The sequence below is a fragment of the Arachis hypogaea genome, chromosome 16, assembly GCF_003086295.3.
Source record: "Arachis hypogaea cultivar Tifrunner chromosome 16, arahy.Tifrunner.gnm2.J5K5, whole genome shotgun sequence".
In the NCBI taxonomy this organism is placed as follows: Eukaryota; Viridiplantae; Streptophyta; class Magnoliopsida; order Fabales; family Fabaceae; genus Arachis; species Arachis hypogaea.
Window position 1 is genome coordinate 86,569,873 of NC_092051.1, and position 7,512 is coordinate 86,577,384.

Genomic DNA, 7,512 nt, shown 5'->3' on the forward strand with positions numbered 1-7,512 from the left:
TGGTTATCTTATAACTCTTAGTCAGGATTTCAATAATTCTCTGATTTAATTGTAAAAAGTAAAAGAACATGAAATAAATACTTGTTTTGCAGTAATGGAGAACAGGTTGAGGTTTTGGAGATGCTCTATCTTCTGAATCTCTGCTTTCCTACTGCCTTCTTCTTCATGCACGCAAGGCTCCTTCCATGGTAAGCTGTATGTTGGTGGATCACCGTTGTCAATGGCTACCATCTGTCCTCTCAGTGAAAATGGTCCAAAGGCGCTGTCACCGCACGGCTAATCATCTGTCGGTTCTCACTCATGCTGGAATAGGATCTATTGATCCTTTTAGTGTAAAAATCCACTTCCAGGGCCCACTTAGTGTTTGCTTGGGCTGAGCATTAAAGCTTTCATGTGTAGAGACCTTTCTTGGAGTTAAACGCCAGCTTTTGTGCTAGTTTGGGCGTTTAACTCTAGCTTTCATGCCAGTTCTGGCGTTTTGATGCCAGAATTTCTATGCTGACTTGGAATGCCAGTTTGGGCCATCAAATCTCGGACAAAGTATAGACTATTATATATTGCTAGAAAGCCCAGGATGTCTACTTTCCAACTCAATTGAGAGCATGCCAATTAGGCTTCTGTAGCTCCCAAAAATCTACTTCGAGTGCAGGGAGGTCGGAATCCAACCGCATCTGCAGTCCTTTTTCAGCCTTTGAATCAGATTTTTGCTCAGGTCCCTCAATTTCAGCCAGAAAATACCTGAAATCATAGAAAAACACCAAAACTCATAGTAAAGTCCAGAAATATGATTTTTGAATAAAAACTAATAAAAACATAATAAAAACTAACTAAAATATACTAAAAACATACTAAAAACAATGCCAAAAAACGTATAAATTATTCGCTCATCACACGCACACACATAGGACGCATACGCATCAGCGATGTTTGCGCGTCGTGTGCCCTCCCTCTTTTTTTTTATTTTATGCAAAATGCATAATACAGAATGCAGATGCTGATGCAGACATGATGAATGAATACTAATAAAAATATAATAAAGTAAAACTAAGAACAATACAAAATTAAATAAAGCTAAGACTGAAAAAGAACGATCATACCATGGTGGGTTGTCTCCCAGCTAGCACTTTTAGTTAATGTCCTTAAGTTGGACATTTGGTGAGCTCCCTGTCATGGTGGCTTGTGCTTGAACTCATCTTGAAACTTCCACCATTTCTTGGACTTCCAGTATGCTCTATCAATACCAAGTAAATTCTCCAAGCATAGATGGAGTTCTTCACAAGCTTTGAGCTCCCAAAATTGATCCTCATATATTTCCGGATCCCAAATCTTGTTTCTATACCCGTCTCTAAGTCGATCATCATTGTTCTAATCGGGTGGCACGCAATCTGAATGCTCACTGAGATATCCGAACAACCTCCTAGACCCATTCAATTGAGACTTATACCAACCCTTGCGCTTCAACTTGGAGCATGCAACTGTATTGAACCTTGCTTGATAACTCCCACCACTAACCATCTCCCTCTTACTCTTAAAGCCACAAAGAGCTCTAAGTTGACCATCCGTTTTCAGTAAACCATATTCAGGTAGGAAAGTAAAGGTTAAGGATAAGAATTTTACCCACTTGAATGTTGTATTGGTTGTTAATGGCTTCGGGAGAGGTGTTTCTAATGATCTTGCAGGCTCCACTCTCTTGTGCTCTTCTTTGAATTCTTCTACCTCTTTGCAAGCTTCTTCAATTTCATCCTCTTCCTCTTGGTAGCTTTCTTCCAACAAGCTCTCTTCTTCATTGCCTACCAAGGGCATGGGAGGCAGTGCTTCTTCTTCTTTAATCTCCACGTCTTGATTAGCCTCTGCAAAGTCTTCAACCATGATATGCCTTGGAGGTTGTACACCCTCCTCAACATCAACATCAAACACCTTGGAAGGAGGCTCTGTGATTGGACTTTCCCCTGGAGGTTCCACATCTCCCAAGTCTTCAACCACTTCTTCCTCTTCTTCTATAATTTTGTCTTTCTCCACTTGCTCTAATACGAAATCGAACTCCTCCTTGATGTCTTCCCTCGCCAATTCTTCAACAGCTCATTCATCCTCAAGCCAGTCCCTTCTCTCTTGTTCCGTGTTAATAGCATAATTGGGATCATGTCACTCTTGGATTGCTGCATCCACACGGGATATAAGAGCTTGGATAGTAGAGGTTAGACCAGTGAAATCAGAGGTAATTGTGGTTTGAAGCTCTATTTCCCTTTGGCGAATAACATTAAGGATGCTATCATCCAGGGGAGGTTGGAGTGGATAGGGGTGTTCATTATTTTGGAGAAAGGGTTCATAATAGGAAGGTGGTTCTTCTTGGTACGAGTATGGAGATGGTGAATATTGAGGTGGTGGTTCTGGGTATGGTTCATATGGTTCGTATGGTAGTTGGTGTGGTGGATAAGGGTTAGGGTCATATGGAGGTGAATGGTTGTAAGGGGCTTCTAAGTAGGGTGGTTCAAAGTTATGTTGAGGAGGTGGTTCATAAGCATATGGTGGGACTCATTGGTAACTACAAGGGGGTTTACCATATTCATCATCTTGGTACGCACCCTAGAATAGCTCTTGACCATAGTAATTTGGTGGAGGTTGGTTATCACGAAAAGGTCCACCATAACTATTTTCTTGGGATGCATCATAGAATGGTTGTTGGTTATAGTGCATTGGAGGGGGTTGTTGCCACGAGGGTTGATCAAATCCTTGTGGCTCCTCCCATATTTAATTGTCCTAACCTTGATGCATGTTCTCATTATAGCTTTCATTCCCTGCAACATAATTTGAACTAAACTCATAGCCAAAGGGGTGAAAATTCATAGTAGCTAAAGAAAATAAAAACAAAAACTAGCAAAAATAAGCAACTAAGTCCTAGACTAACAAAAAATTACAAATAAGCAAAAAGCAAATATTTACAATAACCAATAATAAGGCACACGTTTGTAATTCCTCGGCAATGGCGGCATTTTGATGAATGGGTTTTTGTCGATAAAGAATTCACAATAAATTCTCGTTGCAAGTATAGTTTCTAAACTAGCAATAATCCTTTCATACAAAAACTTGTTTGTCACTTAAGCAAACCCAATAAAAATAAACCGAAGTATTTAAACCTTGGGTCGTCTCTCAAGAAATTACAGGGAACTGTAATTATTATTGGTTATGGGAAAAGCATATTTTTTGGGTTTTTGAATAAGGAACAAGAAAAGTGAATTCCAAGAATTAAATTAATAACTAATAAAGCTCTTAGCAAGGTATGAAAATTAGAAGTCCTATCCTAGTTATCCTTATCAATTGTGATGAGGATTGTCAGTTGCTACCACTTAGTTAACCTTTAACTATGGAGGAAAGTCAAGTGAATGAATCAATTGGATTCCTCAAGTCCTAGTCAACTCCTAAGGAAAGACTAGCTTTAGAGGGATCCAAATTAACCAGCAAATTCCAATTATCAATCAACAAAGGAGTTTGATAAATCAAGAGTCTCTAATTACTCAACCAAGGCCAAAAGAAGAGAAATCTAAATTAAATTAAAAGCATCAATAACATAAATTGAAGAAAGCAATCATAAATCTGAAATACCTCAAATTGCATTAAATAGAAATCCAAATTAAAACATGAGAATTTGTAAACCAAATAGCAACATAAAGTAATCAAAAGGGAAAATAGATAAACTAGAATACTAAGACAAATAAAAGTAGAAGAGAAACTAAATTAAAGGAACATTGAACCTGGAATTGAGAAGAAATAAACCTAAAACTAAGAGAAATCCTAAAACCTAGAGAGAGGAGAGAGCCTCTCTCTCTAGAAATCACATCTAAACCTAAATTGTGAATAATTCGATGATGTTGAGTCTCTGCTTGTCCCCTGGCTTTAGTCTGCGTTTTTGGGCCGAAAACTGGGTCTAAACTCAGCCCAAAATCACCCCCAGCATTTTCTGATATTTCTGCACGTCGCGCATGTCACGCGTACGCGTCGCTGGTCAACTTCGCGTGTAATGCGTACACGTCAGGCACGCGCACGCGTCGCCGTGCAAAACTCCAATTCACACGCACGCGTGAGCCATGCGTGCGCGTCGATGCTCGCTGGTTGTGTACTTTATTTCTTGTGTTCCTTCCATTTTTGCAAGCTTCCTTTCCATCCTCTAAGCCATTTCTGCCCTATAAAGCCTGAAAACACTTAACGCACAGATCACGGCATCGAATGGTAAAAAGGGGAATTAAAATGCATAAATTAAAGGCTTAAGAAGCAAGAATTCAATCATAGAATAAAATCTGGAAAGGAATTGTACAATCATGCAAATAGTATGAATAAGTGTGCAAAGGCTTGATAAAAACCACTCAAATTAGCACAAGATAAACCATAAAATAGTGGTTTATCAAGCTCCCTCTCTCAATGAGAGGGAATTTAGCTACTCATAGCTCAGAGAAAAATACAAGAGATGGAAGAGATGATGTGAAAAGTAAATCTAATTATACTTTAACAAAACTCTACTCCGCATCCCAACTCCCCTTCTGAATACTTCCAGGGACTATTTATACTACTCCTAGCACTAGAATAAAGAAAATACAAAAGAGAGAAGAAAATTACAATTTGGAGGGAAAGAAATACTCAATATGTTTGACCTTCCAGCTGGCGTGTGACAGGCGTTTGAGTGGCGTGCCACGCCCAGCCTCCAAATTGGCTTGGCACGCCACGCCAAGCTCTTCAAGTGGCACGCCCCATGTGTTGATGTCCCTGGCGTGCCATGCCTTCGAGCCCAAGTGGCATGCCCAGGGTCTTCTTTAAGTGTAGGTGTTGTCCTAGTGTGCATGCTTTGTTCTAGGATCACCCTCTGGCTTCCACAATAGAAAAGAAACTTACCACTAAACTCATTTTGATTCCACCAAATAGGAAGCAAAGCATGTTCCTCTATTTCCCATTACCACAACAAACTACATCTAAAAAGTATCTGAGATTACCATGACCACCACGCCTTCGAATCCAAGTGGCACGCCCAGCCCTTTTCCTTCTTCTTCTCTTCTCTGAAAAGTTGAACTAGCGTGGCATGCACAGGGTCTGGCGTGCCACGCCCACTATGTGGGCTTGGTTCTTCTTTTCTGGTCCATTGAACTAGCATGGCACGCTGATAAACCATAAATTGGTGGTTTATATTGTGTAGAATTTGGGGGGTTTTGTCAATATTTTTTACACTTATTCACAAGAATTGCATGGTTTTGTGTTCTCTTCCTAATATTGCTTCATGATGGAAAACATGCTTTTTTTGCATTATAATTGCTATATTTTGATCCTCTTTTATTATCATTCGATGCCATGACGTGTTTGTTGAGTGATTTCAGAATTTATGGGGCAAGAATGACCTAGAAGAGAGAAAGAAAGCATGCACAAGAGGAAGGAACATGAAGATTTGGATTTTGGGAATTTCAGCATGGGCGCGCACGCGTACCTCGCGGGCACGAGTGGATGTGGACAGCTGGAAGCGGCGCGCAAAGATCGGCGCATCCGCGTAGATTAGAGAAATCCACTGAAGAGAAAACTTTTGCGTGGTCTAGAAATTCGCAGATAAATCCTCATTGCTGGTATAGTTTCTAAACCAACAAAAGTCCTTTCTTACAAATGTTTTGGTTGTCACAAGTAACAAACCCCTAAATAAATTGATAACCGAAGTATTTAAAACTCGGGTCGTCTTCTCAAGGAATTGCAGGGAGGTATGTTCTTATTATTGGTTATGAGTCTTGTAAATTGGGGGTTTTGAAAGTAAGGGAGAAGTATGTTAAATGACAAGAAAAATAAATAAATAACTATAAAATAAACTCTTGGCAAGGTATAAGAACTGGAAGTCCTATCCTAGTTATCCTTATCGATTGTGATGAGAATTGGATTTTTCTCCCACTTTGTTATCCTTTAACTATGAAGGTAAGTTAAGTGGTTGAATTAATTCTGATTCCTCAAGTCCTAGTCTCTCCTTGGGAAAAGTTAGAGTTATTGGATCTTGAATTAATTCTTGAAGAATTCCAATTTTCAGTCAACACCTCGAGTTTGATAACTCAAGTGTCACCAATTATTTAACCAAAGCCAAAAGGGAAAATTCTAAATTAAATTAAAATCATTCATGTAAATAAAGCAATCATAAATCTGAAACACATCAAATTACGTCTAAACATAAATTCAAGTCATAACATGGAAATGTTCATAAGCCAATTGGGCAACATAAATCAAATACAAATAAAAGTATTGGAGTAAATAAAAGTAGAAAATAAATATTGAAGAAACATAGAACCTGGAATGAAGATGAATTGAACTAAACTAATAGAAATCCTAAAATTTTAAATCCTAAGAGAGAGGAGAGAACCTCTCTCTAGAAACTACATCTAAATCCTAATAATTGTGAATATGAAAGATTCATTATGAATGGATGCATTTCCCCACTTTATAGCCTCTAATTTGTGTGTTCTGGGCTAAAAACAGGGTCAAAAACAACCCAGAAATCACTGGAGAAGAAATCTGTCACGCTGATTTTCGTCACTGCGACACGTCCGCGTGGAGCACGCTTTCGCGTCGCCTAGCATCAGAGCAACTATGGCATATTATATATCAAATCGAAGCCCAGACGTTAGCTTTCCAACACAACTGGAACCGCATCGTTTGGACTTCTGTAGCTCAAGTTATGACTATTTTAGTGCAAGAGGGTCAGGCTGACAGCTTTGCAGTTCCTTCAACTTCTTGTATTCCTTCCACTTTTGCATGCTTCCTTTCCATCCTCTAAGCCATTTCTGCCCTGTAATCTCTGAAATCACTTAACACACATATCAAGGCATCGAATGGTAATAATAGAGGATTAATATTAGCAAATATAAGTCCAAAGAAGCATGTTTTCAATCATAGCACAAAATCAAGAAGGAGAATGTAAAACATGCATTTTGTATGAACAAGTGTATGAAAGATTTATAAAATTCACTCAATTGAGCACAAGATAAACCATAAAATAGTGGTTTATCAACCTCCCCACACTTAAACAATAGCATGTCCTCATGCTAAGCTCAAGAGAAGCTATAAAGGAGTGAAGAGGAATGATAAAATGTATGAAATGCAATCCTATCTATATGAATGCAACTAAATGAAGAATGCTTTTTCCTACTTGGTTTAAAAGTAAATAAATTCTCCAAGAATAAATATGAACAGAATTTCACTAATTCAAATCATAAAAATGAAGTACAATTAGGCTTGTAGAAGAAAATAGCTCATGAAAGCCGGGAACAAAGAATCGAGCATCGAACCCTCACTGGAAGTGTATGCATTCTAATCACTCAAGTGTTTTAGGTTCGATTCTCTCAATTCTCTACTAACCTTGCTTTCCAAGGCTTGCTCTTCATCTAACAATCAACATAAATTTAATGTACAGATACACATATCAAGAGGTCTTTTAAGGGTTGTAATGGTGTTAGGGTCAAGGTAGGATTGTATTTGGCCAAGTGGACTAAAATCTGAATCCTT